The sequence below is a fragment of the Miniopterus schreibersii genome (assembly GCF_964146895.1).
Source record: "Miniopterus schreibersii genome assembly, chromosome: 10".
Taxonomy (NCBI): Eukaryota; Metazoa; Chordata; class Mammalia; order Chiroptera; family Miniopteridae; genus Miniopterus; species Miniopterus schreibersii.
In genome coordinates, this window is record NC_138110.1 from 20,177,471 (window position 1) to 20,192,612 (window position 15,142).

Consider the following 15,142-nt stretch of genomic DNA (forward strand, 5'->3'; position numbering starts at 1 on the left):
AGAGAGAGACAGCCTGCAGGTGCCCCAACCCAGAATCAAACCTGTAACCCTTTGGTGCACAGGCCAATGCTCTAACCATTGTGCACACCAGCCAGAGCAAAGAGCGTTTCTTTTAAAAACCACTGGTTTCCCCAGGCCAGTTTGGCTCAGGGGTTAGAACAGCAGCCTGAGAACTGAAGGGCCTCTGGTTTGGTTCCCAGTCAAGGGCCTTGCCTAAGTTGCAGGTTCCCCATCCCAGTTTGGAGCATGTACCCACCCCTTCCTCCCTCCCTTCCACTTGCTCTAGAAATCAGTGGGGAAAAATATCCTAGGGTGAGGGTTTTAAATAATTTTTTAGAAAACCATTGGATTGTTTGAATTAGAATCTAAACAAGATTTAAATTTTGTTATTTGGTTGATATATTTTTAAAATCTCTTAATCTCATCACATGTACTTATTTAAAGCTAAATTCAAGCCTTTATTGTAGGACTAAATGTAAGGCTTATAATGTCAATATTCTAGGAAAAATAATACAGTAACAGAAATTCACCATGCAGCATCAAGGACAAGCATTATAAGATTATTTCCCATGAGAAAACAAACAGGAAGAAGCATAAAGACACTAAGTACAATGTCACCCCAGTAAATTCAATAAAAAGTGTGAGGCAAAAACCGATACAAATGAAAGAAAAATAAATAAATCCAATATAACAGCTTGAGACTACAACCAAATCAAAGCTATGCCTAGAACACTTACTGTCTTCAAACTTGATAGATTTTTACTTTATTGAAATGCAGGTTGGAGGACTCCCTTGCTACCTGGCCACTAGATGGCAGGGCAGCACCATTCTTGAGAGCACCAGCAAAACAAATTGCAAATTCAGGGATATGTGGCCACAGGTAGGAAGTCCACCTATAAAAGTTTATGAAGCAAAATTTCACTATCTTCTTTTATAGCACTCGCTTTTTTATTATTATTAAAGGAGAACATATTTTTAATTGAAAACGTGAACAGCACAGACAAGTATAAAGAATAAAATGCAAACTCTCATTATTCCATCTGTCAAAAAGAAACACAGGGTCCAGGTCCTGCTTCTGAGAATAAAAATGGCTAAGTGTGGGCCATTCCCAAGCTTCTCTGTAAACACCCCCTGCTCAGGATTTTCTCTCCTCTCACTGAGTTTCACCCAAAGCCAACCTTAATCCCAACTCCAATCCTAACCCCAACTGAGAGCCCCCCCCTTTTAAATGTATAATAGCTGTATTTTGAAATTGGTTGTCACTGTGGGTGAAATGGTAAGTTTACCATACATCACTCACCATGAATACCAAATCTGTGACAAATGAAACAGCAGGTACTACCAATCTAAGTAAAATTATAAGCTCTGTCATTTTAAAATATAGGTACAACACTGACACCTGAGAGACATCACAGAGAAATTAGATTGTTTAAAGAAACAAAGCATGCCACCTTTGGTGGTCAGACATAGAAAGTTTACTTGTTTGGGGTTAAATTGTTAATTTATATATATTTTTCAATTAAAATACAGTAAAATTAACTTTTTACAGGTTGAACAAATGTATTGATTGTGTAAATACCATCATAAGTCAGGACCCAGAAGAGTTCCGTCATCTCAAAATTACTCCTCTGTCCCTTTATCATCACACATGAATGGCTAGTGATGTTGAGTATCTTTCATGAACTTACTGGTGAAATGTCTGTTCAAATCTATTCAAATCTATTGTCTATTTTTAAGATTGGGTTGTTTCACTTTCTTACTGTCGAGTTTTGAGAGTTCTGAATATAGTATACTAGATAGATGTCCTTTGCTGGGCATGTGGTTTTCAAACATGGGGTGGGCAAAAGTAGGTTTCAGTTGTTCATATGGAAAAAACATGCAGGTTATGATTATTACATTAACTTTACTAACTCAAAAGAATGTCAGTGCAACTATAAACCTTCTTTTGCCCACCCTGTATATTCTCCCAGCCTTTATCTTGTCTTTTCAGCCTCTGAACAGTGTCAGTCATAGAGCAAAAGTTTTTAATTTTAATGAAGTCTAGTTTATCAGTTTTTTCTTTAATGTATCATATTTCTGATGTGATGTCTAAAACTCATTGCTTGCCTCCAAATCATGAAGATTTTCTTCTATGTTTCTCCTATGTTTCCTTATAAAAGTTTTATAATTTTATCTTTTACATTTAAATGTATGGTCCATTTTTAGTAACTTTTTATGTATGTTATAAGGTTTGGGTTGAGGTTCACTTTTGTTTTTTGCATTTGGATGTCCAACTGTTCCAACATCATTTGTTGAAAAATACTGTCTTTTCTCCACTGAATTGCCTTTTTTATCTTTGCAAAAAATCAATTGGCCATATGTGAGTGAGTCTATTTCTGGACTTTCTATTCTTTTGCATTGATGGATATATCTATCCCTTCACTAATACCATACTGTCTTGCTTACTGTAGTTTTATGTCTTAAAATAAAGGCATGTAAATCCACCAGATTTCTCCTTTTAAAATTTATTTTTGCTATTCTAGTTTCTTTGTTTCCCTAAAATTTAAAAATCAACTGGAATATACATAGACGGACAATCCTGCTTTTATTTTGACTGGAACTGTGCTAAATCTGCAGCTTAACATGTGGATGATTGACATCTTAAATATATTGCATTGCCCAGTCCACGTACCTGACATGTCTCTCCATTTCATTAGATCTTCTTTGATTTTTCTCATTCGTATTTTGTAGATTTAAGCATGTAGATACAGCCCATATTTTGTAAGGTTTATGCCTACATATTTCAGTATTTTGGAGTTATTGTAAATGGTATTACTTAAACTTTTATTTCAAGTTGATATGATGTCCTTATGGACATATGATTAATTTTGTGTGTTGGCCCTTTATCCTGTGACATTACTAAACTGCTTGTAAGTTCTAGGATCTTTAAAAATATATATTCCTTTGGATTTTTCTCTGCAGAAAATCATGTTGTTTGAGAATAAAGGAAGTTTTATTTCATTCTTTCCAATTGGTATACCTTTTTTTTTCTTGGTCTCGTTTTACTGAATAGGACATAAGTATTATGTTGAACAGGAATGGTGAGAACAGATGTCAGATCAAGTGACACCTGTTGCCTAGGAACAACATTTCCAGGATGTCAAACCAATATATTGTTTGCAGATGTTGGGGCAGCCAAGAAAGACATGACTCACAGAGGCACTGGGTGGAACAATGTTTTGCTTATGTAGGGAAGAGACAGAGCAAGATCAGCTTTAGTAGTGAGTATCTGTCCCCCTGGCCAGTAGGGCCTGACCCAAAACCAACACAAGGAGATAGTCGACACACACCCTTCTTGGCTACAAGCAAAGGAACTCATTACCTCCCCTCCAGGAACAGATATAGCAGTGGGGCTGGCCAGGTGCCATATGACACACAGAGAACAAAGAAGTAAAAAGAAGTACACATTAAGCCTGGAACAGGAAAAGATATTCCCAAACAAAGAGATATGCCTAGCACAGGTGGTAAGGGCTCTTTATCTCTTTGCAAGGGAATGTTTCAGGTCCAAGGCCACTCTTCTGCAACTGTTCAAGGGACCAGAAGTTGCACATCACTACCTTTCCCAACATCAGACGTCTAGTCTTAAGGGGAAAGCATTTAGTCTTTCACTATCTAAGTGTGATGTTAGCTATAGATTTTTTTACAGATGATTTTTATCAGGTTAAAAAGTTGATCTTGTATCTTACAACTTTACTGAATTTGTTTAACTCTAGTAGTGTTTTTTTTTAATTCTTTGGAATTTTCTATATATAGTATCTTATCTTAGAGATAGTTTTACTTTTTTTTACATCAATTAAATTTTTTTTGGATTGACTTTAGAGAAGGAGAGAGAAAGAGAGAGAGAAACTTACTGAATGCTTATTTATGCATTCATTGGTTGTTTCTTGTATGTGCCCTGACTGGGAACCGGCAACACTACCGAGTGCTGGGATCAGGGTGATGCAGTACAGCAGCCACTACACCTGTGCCTTCCGTGACAGGTTGTTTATGCCCCATAATGAAGTGTGTGGACTGTCTGGTCCACTGCCTATTGTGCTCTTGTAGTTTTGCCCAGCTCCAAGTCCTGCACTCCCACCTGGGGTGAGCAAGGTGATTGTGGCAGGACTCAAGCCTTCCCTGACAAAAGTGCACTCATGGTTCCCAGCACTTTTCAAGTGCTCCTTGGCATGATGTCATAGTCCACCGTTGTCCTGGCTCCCACCCACCTCACCAGCCTAAGCAACCACCCCTCTTACCTGGCAAGTTAATTCCACAGCAGCAGAGCTGTTTGTGGCGGCTGCCGCGTCTGTGCGCCTGTCAGCCCCACCTGCCAGTGGGTGTGTGCTGTTCAGCACCTCTACTTCTTTGTTCCTGATGTTCTGTCTAGAATATCCTTCAGCTCACAAGCCCTTTTTGTCCTCTCTGAATAATTCCAAGTCAACGTTCAAAATGTAGCTCAGTAATTTCCTCTGCAGACAACTTTCCTTGATCCCTTCAGACAGTGTCAGATTTACGTGAAATTTGCATTCCTCTGTTATTTAACGGCACTTTTAAAATTACTGAGATTGTTTGATTTTATGTCTTCAACTACATCATGAGTTTCCCCAAAGGATGTAGTATTCACCAAAATCAATTTTCTGAGCGTCTCCACCTTTCTGTCCAAAGCTGAGAGTAGCTGGCAGTGGAGACTGGGGGCATGACCAAAGGTAAGAGGAAGACTGCACAGACTCAGCAATTCATCCCCAATAGGAAGTCGTGAGTCCTGGTGTCCTCAGTTCCCATGGTGACAGAGCCCACTTGATGTTCTCTTATCGGAAGGTATTCCTTGTGAGTGGGGTGGAAAAAATGTAAGGCCAACCTTTTGAGATCATGTAGTAGGAAGTGAAGGGCCCCACTCCCAATGTGGCAATCATGGGAAAACTTGGGAACTGGGAATGTGCAAGACGCTGAGATTTCTCAGTCAGTCCCCTCCCCAGGCCCAACCCAGGCCAACTGGACCACAGTCAGGGCTCCAGTTAAGAGCGGCGTGTGCTCCGGTATATCATAAGGAGATTTGACATGATTTCACCACCTGCCCTACCTCCAAGAAATTTCATCCACAAGTCAGCTTTAATGTATAAATTATGTCTCTGGAAAATCAGAACTGGGGTCTTGAAGACCCTTCGGTCTTCAAGACAGACACTGAAGAGGGCTGTCCCCTTACAGTAGAGTGTGTATGTCACAGGAGAGATACAGGGCTGGGAAGCAGGAGATCTGGGCTCTGAGCTGGCCATTAACCAGCTTGAGATATGGAACTAGTACTGCATCTCTTGGAGCACAGTCTGTGGACTGCGATGAAGCTGTGGGTGTCATGCCTGTCTCTCAGCCTTCTCCCAGGCTTCTATGACTGCTTTATGTGATCAGTTCAAACCTGAGAGCTACTTGGTCAAACTGACCCTGAAGACCTGGAAATTGGAGGGAGGATGGATGGCTGGGAAGATTGTTGTTATGAAGGAGACCAAGGGAATGCTGCTTGCCATAGAATGTTGACAGCTTCTGCATAATGCCACAGACTGTTGGCATAAGCACCCAAATTCCTTTGTTTCTGCCTCGCCAGTACAGCATGCCAGAAAACTCTCCATTTGCACTTAAGCAATTACAGAGATATTTTCCCCCCACAGGGGAAAGCGTGAACACAGTCCCCCACTACCACAAATTATGCAGTCGAGTTCCCCACATTTGCAGGAGTCAGCACACCTGGAGTGCAATGGGTAAGCCTTGCCCTGGGAAAACCGCCTTCACGATCATGGCACCCCTCCCCAGCCAGGTAAGTACACAATTACAGAGAGAGTGATTTAGCCCCGCAGTGTGTACAGCACGATGAAGCACCACATGGTCACAGTTATCCTGTGCAGTACTTGTGTGAATGTAAAGTGATGTAGCCACTTTGGAAAACAGGCTTCCAGTTGATCAAATAATTATACATAGAGTTGTTATTTGATCCAGCAATTCTATTCCTAGGTATGTAACCAAGAGCGATGAAAACATATATCCATGCAAAAACTTGCATACAAATGTTGGTATCAGCATTTTTCATAATTGCCATAAAAGTGGAAACAACGCAATGTCCATCAAGGAATGAGTGGATAAATAAAATGTGGTATATCTAAGCAATGGTTTGGCCATATAAAGGAGTGAAGTGTTGTTGTTTTTAAATCCTCACCCAAGGATATTTTTTCCATTGATTTTTTTTAGAGAGAGTGGAGGGAAGGGGGTGGGTGGAGAGAGAGAAACATTGATGTGAGAGACACATCAATTGGTTGCCTCCGGCACGCACCCAACTGGGATTGAGCCTGCAACCGAGGTGCATGCCCTTGACTGAGAAACCTGGGACCCTTTGGTCTGTGCTCTAACCACTGAGTCAAACTGGCCAGGGCAAGGAGTGAAGTATTAATATATGCTACCACATGGATGAGCCTTGAAATTATGCTAACAAATCCGTCACCAAAGAGTCTATGTTGTATGATTCCACTAATATGAAATGTCCAGTCTAAGCAAATCCATAGAAACAAAAAGATTTGTGATTACCCTGGGCTGGAAAGGTTGAGGGGAAATAAGGAATGATTGCTCATGGGTACAGTTTCTTTCTGGAGGTGATGAAAATGGTCTAAAATTGATTGTGGTAGTCTTTGCACAGCTCTGTGAAATCATTGAACTATGCACTTTAAATGGGTGAATTTTATGATGTGAATTATATTTCAATAAAGTTGCATTTTAAAAAATGAAATAAAATACATTGCTAGTAAAACAGATACTGGAAAAGTTTGGGAGTTTTAAAAAGTTAAACATACTCTTACCATATCACCCTGCAATTCCATTTAGGCACTTACTCAAGAAAAATGAAAAAACTTTTATAATATTCTTTTATTTGTTTTATCAATTGATTGATTTTAGAGAGAGAAAAACATCTATTTGTTGTTCAACTCATGCACTCATTGGTGGATTCTTGTATGTGCCCTGACCAGGAATTGAACCTACAACCTTGGCGTATAGGGACAAGAAAAATGAAAAAATACTTTTAAACAATTATTTATAGCAGCTTTATCCATAACCAACCCAAACAAGAAGCAACCAATAAATGCATATATAAGTAGAACAACAAATCTCTCCCCCACACCCCCTAGAATCAATTTAAAAAATAAGTTACTTTATAAGGTAGTAATCTTGAAATACTATAGTGGTAGAAGAAAATCAGGGGCTTCCCTCTTCTCACATTTTTGTTAGATTAAAGGAAAACATTTATTCAAATGAAAATAGTAACACTTATATTTGCCATACTTCTCTGTAGTATTACAAATGATTTCTCAAAAAATCCTTTATATGAGAACCAGGTGACATCTATCCCTGATAGGCCACACACTCCATCCTGCCAATGAGGCAGGTTTTCTCAGCCTCCTGCTCCCCGTGTGTCACCAATCCACTGAAGCCCACAATGCCCTCATGAGTTCTGTGAGGTCAGCCTCCTTCCCATCTGGGGACACTTCTCCTTCCACCTGTCACTGGACCTGAGCCAGCTGGGCCCAGCTGTAATCTGCCTCTTTCCACCTGGGGACAGAAGGTTGAGTCCTTGAGGGGAATGAGAGTGGTTTGGTTCTAGGTTCCTTATGCCACTATCTTATGACTTTGTTAAAATAACATTTGTTAAGTGGAGCCTAGGGTGCTGGATAGTGAGCAACCCTACTACCCCGCACTCCCCCCCCTTAATGACAGGCCACAAGAAAAACTGAATTAGAGAAGTTTGTCACTTATAGGGCCTGGAAGAAGGACCCTGCATTCCTCCAGGGGCCACACGGAGAGGTCAAGGCAGAGTGCAGACACACAGATGCAGGACTTGAGCCACCTGCCTTTATTAGGGACCCTGAGTGGAGTGCTTTGGGGTTACCTGGCTAGGGCTGGATGGGTCAATTCAAACCAAAAGAGTGGGGTTTTGGTAAGCCCCAAAAAGGTCTTCTCTAAGAGGTGTATAAGGCATACAGGCGCTGGGAGGCAGGGGAGACTGTTGATTACACGGGCTGGTGAAATCATATCAGGAATTTACATTTGCGTGTGACTGTGCCTATCTTGGGCATGCACTTGCATGAGGGGGCGAGTGTCAGTTTTAAGGCCCCTGCAAGCCACTTGGCCAAACAAACTTGGTGCGCAGTCAGCAAGACAAAGGAGCTGCGTAGCTAAACCCTCCATAGGCTGACGGGGTTCCGCGGCGAAGGTGAAGGGCTGCAGATCCCCCGCAGGGAAGGGCTCAGCCCAGCGGGATCCCGGGTGTTCGCTGAGAGCCACCCTCGCTGTGGGGTGCGCCTGAGTCGAGGCAGCTCCTGCTCCGGGCGCGGGCTGACCCCCAGGGTTGCGGCGTTTCTGTTATGGAAACCCATCCTCCGAGAAGCCGGTTCAGAGGCTGGACACAGCTCGGTGGGGCGGAGGAACCCACGCGGGACCTGGCTGTTGAGGGCTCTCCTGTGGGACGCCGAGCTCTCGGAGCGCCCAGGGTCTCCGGTTGGGCCTCCTCCTACCGACGCCGTAGGGAGGCGCGGGCCGCGCGGAGGGGACCCGGCGGGGCGGGGCTGCGCCTGCTGCGGGACCCGGGAGGGGGCTGGGGCAGCGTGGCCGCCGCCCAGGCTTCGGCCCTCTCTGGCCTGCTCCGACAGGGGCGCTCCTGCCCGCCCACCCTTATTTAAGCCAGCACAATAAACAGCGAAATAAGAAAAATCTTCCAGACGGGCTAAGAAAGCCCCAGTACGCACCCTTGGAACCCGAGACCTAACCAGACCTTTATGCCTATTACGAGGTTCAATTCGCTGTATAAACTGGGGTTGTATTTAGACCTCGCCTTTTCCAAGAGGAAAAACGTACTGGACTTGGAGCGCGCTCTGGGCAGACCCTGGAAAGCAGCCAGAGAGGGGGGCCTGGACGGAGGAGAGGACCCCGCGGGCTCAGCTGCTCCGCGCCCAGGAGAGTAGCTGGTTTCCGCGCGGCCCGTCCCCCGACGCCGCCGCCAGCTTCCCGCCCGGCGCGCGCAGCCCCGCGGCCCGCGGAGCGCGGGGCCCACGGCAACCGGACGCCGCCCGCGGCCGCCCTCGCGGGTCGCTGCCGTTAGTGGGAGGCTGGGCGACGCGGCCGCGGGTACCAGGAAATGTCAGGACTGCTTTCTGGCCTTGCGAGGCCGGAGTGAGAGGAAGGCTCCGCACTCCTCCCTTGGCCATCTTGGTAACAGTGGAGGGCTGGCGGGAGGGGGGCAGGGGGAAGACGGCGGTGACGCCCGGCCGGGACCCTCCACTTGGCCAGCCGCCCCGTCCCTCGGCCCAGCCTAGGACCCGCAGTCACGGCTCACGTTAAGAGGAAAGGGTGGCATCCCATGTCTGTGGATTGGAAAACAATATTGTCACCATGGTAGTACTCCCCGAAATCGATCTACAGATTCGACACAGCGCCTATCAAAGTCTCGGCAGATTTCTTTGCAAAATTAGACAGGTTGATCATAAAATGTGTATGGAAATCTAAGGAACAACTGAGAGTAGCCAAGACAATATTCAAAAAGAGTAACACAGTTGGAGGATTCACAATTCCTGACTTGAAAACTTACAGCAAAGCTACAGTGACTGCCCGGCTGGTGCGGCTCAGTGGTTGAGCGTTGACCTATGAACCAGGAGGTCACAGCTTCAATTCCCAGTCAGGGCACATGCTGGGGTTTCGCTCAATCCCCATTAGTGGGTGTGCCGGAGGCAACTGATCAATGACTCTCATCATTGATGTTTCTCTTTCCTTCTCCCTTCCTCTCTCTGAAATCAATAAAAACATTTTTTTTAAAAAAGCTACAGTGATCAAGAAATAGATATTTAGTACTGGCATAGGATAGACACGTCGATCAATGGACTAGAATTGAAAGTCCAGAAATGAACGCTCATATTTGTTGACAACTGATTTTTGACAAGAGTGCCATAACTATTCATAGTTGACAAATAGTGCTGGGAAAACTGAATGCATATATGCATAAAAATGAAGTTGGACCCCTGTTTCACTCCATATAGAAAACTCAGAATGGATCTTTTAACTTAGAATGAACCAAAGACCTAAATGTAAGAGCTTAAGCTATAAAACTCTTAGAAGAAAACATAGTTGTGCATCTGTGTCCTTGAATTTGGCAGTGGTTTCTTAGATATAACACTAAAAGCACAAGTGATAAAAGGAAAAGATAAACTGGACATCATCAAAATTAACGACTTTCATGTGTCTAAGAACACCATCAAGAAAATGAAGAGAAGATCCACAGAATGGGAGAAAATGTTTGCAAATCACATATCTGATAAGGGACGTATATCCAGAATATTTTTAGAAATATTACAAGTAAATAATAAGAACAAATAACACGTGAAAAGAATAGGCAAAGGATCTGATTGGATATTTCTTCAAAGAAGATATGAAAATGTCCAATAAACACATGGAAAGATGTGTGACATCATTACCCATCACGGAAATGCAAATCAAAACTACAATGAGCCCTGGCCAGTGTGGATCAGTGGTTGGAGCATCAGCCCAAGCACCGAAGGGTCGCAGGTTTGATTCCCCATCAAGGGCACATACCTGGGTTGCAGGTTTGATCCCAGGCCTCAGTTGGGGTGCTTGCGGGAAGCAACCAATCAATGCGTCTCACATGGATGTTTCTCTCTCTCTCTCGCACCCCTTCTTCCCTCCCTTTCACTCTCCCTAAAAAATCAATGGAAAAAAATATCCTCAGGTGAGGATAACAAAAAAGAAAAAAAAAACACCACAGTGAGATGCTGCTTCACAGCTAGCATGGCTGTAACACAAAAGACGGGTAATAAATGTTGGTGAGGATGTGGGAAAATTAGAACCCTCATACACTGCTGGTGGGAATGTAGAATGACAAACTCACTTTGAAAAACAGTCTGGAGATTTCTTCAAACATTAGGGGATACCATATAACCCAGTATTTCCGCTCTTAGTCACATACTCATCAGAAATGAAATGTGTCTATGCTTATGTGCCTTCTGAGCTATATGCACCCCTCTTGTGCTACAGGTGAAGGGCTCCATTCTTGGCAAGATATAGTTGGGCAGGTGCCTTATGATGCACATGCTTTAAGCAGAAAAAAGGAGCACTCATTGAGTCAGAAACAAGGAAATATAAGCATGGGTGACCAATGACCATTATTGAAGCTGATCTTGCATTGTCCCTTTTCTATGTAGGTAAAAGGTTGTTCCATCCAGGGCCTCTGTGAATCATATCTTTCTTGGTGACTCCAACACCTACAAACTAAAGAGTGTGTTGACATCCTGAGACTGCTACTCCTGGTGACAGGCATTGTTCAAATTGTGGGATTCAATGTGATACTTACAGGCTAGTTTTATGAGGGTTAGAAACTGACCAACTCAGGGGATGGACCAAAGGTTGGTTTTTAGGGCTTGTGTGGCAATCAACAGTAAGAGGAAAGGTCTACCACAAAAACAGAGGAGCAGGCCTTTGTGCTTTTATTTTATTTTTTCAATCCTCACCTGAGGCTATTTCTTCCATTGCTTTTCAGAGAAAGTGGAAGGGGGAGAGAGAGAGAGGGAGAGAAACATCAATGTGAGAGAGATACACTGATTCATTGCCTCCCGCAGGCACCCTGACTGGGGCCAGGGATTGAGCCTGCACCCGAAGTATGTGTCCTTGGCCAGAATCGAACCCAGGACCCTTCAGTCCAAGGGCTGACGCTCTAACCACTGAGCCAAACTGGCCAGGGCCAGGCCTTTGTGCCTTTAAAGGAAGTAAGTGGGAACTATCATGATCTGAGTTTTTCTGTATTTTGCATCTAGTATAACATTTATATAAGCTGTAAAAAGAGTATTAACAGTTCTCTGATCTACCTTCAACAATCATATACAAAGAAAAACCCAAAGAACAAGTATAACTATTATTATTACTAATATCATTAACAGACAGGTAAAGATTCTTAATCACCAAATACCAGAGCAAATGCCAGTGATTGCTTAACAGACATCGTAGGAATGGTGGCTCTTTCCAAGGCACAGACCTCTCTCTAGGGTCCCTCTCTCAGGGTGCACCCATTCCAGGGCATTCTGCCCTTCTCTGCGCTCCCACTGGCTTCTCTGGGATCCGCTGCTTTACCACACTGGATGCCCTGGGGTGCCTATCTCTGCCACTCCATATTCAGTGATCTGAAACAGTTATCGTCACCACATTGGCTATTTGGGTGGAGGGAGCCAATGTCCTTTCTTTTTTGGAGCTACAGAGAGTTCAGTCTCTTGGGCGCTTGCTGTGAAAGGAAGCAGATACCAACTTGGCATCTCTCATTTAACCAGCAAAGATTTTGTTCAGCCTCTCAGTCGGTGATCCAATTAGAAAGCCAACATTAAAAGCAGCCACACATTTTTTTCTTCTTTTCCTGTGCTCTTTCAACCGTTATCCACTTAGAGGACTTTCTAAGACCATCTCAAATAAAGTCAGGACCCACCACCTACAGCAGACAGGCTCAGAATCCTAAGACAAAACGCCCCCAAGTTCACCCAATGCGAAGCCGGGAGCTGGAGGGACACAATGGACCTTGCATCTATCACCAGGTCCAGGGCCACAGGGCTGTCCTGGGTGGGCTTCTTCGGAATCCTGCCAATTATGCCAAGTATATGTGAATGTAGGAAACATCCAAACTTGTTTTTTATGAGTTTATTTGAACCAACGTGATGATAATTGCCAGGAAGCAAGATCTCAAATGCTTTGGAGAATGACAATTTTGAAGTTTCTTTTATGCATTTAAAATTAAGAAGGGAATGTAAGGAAGACTACGTGAAAGCGGGAGAAAGCAAGGCGGGAATTATATTACAGGATAGTTAAGATTATGTTCACTCTTGAGAGTGGTCAAGCTTATTTCAGAGGTGTGTTAACCTAGATGCACAACAATGGACAGGGTTTGCTTAAGGCAAAGATAAATTTATATATATGTGTATATATAAATATTTTACATTTAAATATTTATATATATATTTTATTGATTTCAGAGAGAGGAAGGGAGAGGGAGAGAGAGAGATAGAAGCATCAAGGATGAGAGTCATTGATCGGCTGCCTCCTACATGCCCCCATACTGGAGACGGAGCCCAAAACCCGGGCATGTGCCCTGACCAGGAATCGAACTCTGATCGCCTGGATCCTAGGTCGACGCTCAACCGCTGAGCCACGCCCGGCCAGGCAAGACAAATTTTTTACTAAAGAAGTTATGTGGCCTGGCCAGAGTGGCTCAGTTGGTTGAGCAGCATCCCATGAACCGAATGGTTACCAGTTTGATTCCTGATCAGGGCACATGCCAAGGTTGCTGGCTCAATCCCCAGAATGGGGCATGAAGGAGGAGGCCGATTTATGTTTCTTTCTCTTTTTTTCCCTTTCTCTCTCTCAAATCAATAAAATAAACATATTTTTTTCAAAACAGAAGTTATATGCCTGAGGCCTGACTACCCACCATGACCTGACCTGTTAGTAATTTATGATCAAATCACCCTGTGAGGTTACTTTCTGTAGAACCCCCTTTCCATCCACAATGTCAATCAATTCCGACAATATTCAACAGTATTTAATTAACACTAATCTTTGTGTTATGGAAAATAAGTTCTCAAAGTGTTGTCTGTGGATACCTGAGATACTTTCAGGTGGGTTGCAGGATCAAACCTTTTCATAATAATATTAGGACTTTTTTTCTTTCTTACCACATTAATATTTGTACCAAAGGGGGTAAAAATAATGGTTGTTAAAACTGCAAGCACATTATCACAAATCTAGGCAGTTGCTCTAAAATACTAGTATTGATCATATTGCTCACCACAACATTCACATACATACACAAAAAAAATCAAGTCACACTTAAGAATATCTTTGATGAAGCAATAAAAATTACGAATTTTATTAAATCTCAACCCTTGAAAAGTCATCAATCATTTTAACATTATGTGTTATGAAATGGGAAGCATGAAACACTACTGCATATCACAGTGCAAGGATTGTCTTGAGGAAAAGCACTTGTATGACAGTTTGAGTTGTGAGGTAAAGTAGCCACTTTTTTCATAGAACACCATTTTTATCTGAAAGAACAACTATCGTTACATTTGTTACTTGGAAGACATTTTTTTGAAATTGAACCAAGTGAGACCATCACTTCGAATAAAACAATTGATATTTATTGCTAATGATAAAATTAGAGTTTTCACACGCACAATCATTGTCAACAATATCCGCAACTGCCCAGACTCAGCATGCGCAGTCAAGTGGTAAAAGCAGCGCCACGTTTGAGTCTCCCACCCACCCTGTGCTCTTATTTGCCACTGATAGCAAATAAGACAGTAGCCCAGTTTCCCAGAGGTATGTATGGGAAGGTAAAAGAGGACCTAGAGGGGCTAATAATATCCTTTGGGATCTTAGAGCCAGTTGGGGTCTTTTATTCCTCCAACCATGAGGATAAGCATTCTATCAAATTGGAGGTACGCTTCCTGGAACTGCCATATTACTACCTATCTTATTGTTACCGGACAGGATCCCAGCCTGGAGTGGGTATGTCTCAGGCCAGCCTATATAGTGTGTGGATTCTTGACTTTATGCAGGAAAGATTCCATAAGAGTTCAGGTGATTTTGAGAGTATGTTTATTAAAGCTGAGGACCGTGAAACTAGGAAGGGCTTAGGATAGAAGAAGCAACAGCAGAGCGCCTAGGCAGAGCTGCTTTGGCGCCCTAGAAAGTCAGAGAAAAGGGGCCTGTTGACAGGTTAAGGGAGTTAGCCTGGGACGTGCTACTGCTGCTCATTGTTGCCCTGGTTGCACGTCTTGTGGGGACCCTTAGAGTTTGAGAAGCACGCGTGAGAGGGAAGAACGGCATGGGCGTGCTCCCGAGAGCGTGCCGTGTCCTTCGTTTTAAGGGTCTGTTCCCTGCACCTGCTCAGGGTTTTAGAGGCTGGGAGTTTAGGGGAGGTCTTAGGGAACCATCTCAATAGAATATTCATTAACGTTATGCTGATGCGCCAAAATGAGATTTTTTTCCCCCCCTTAACTTCGTCTGTCCTTGGGTGTTTGGCACAAATGGCACTAATTGAATT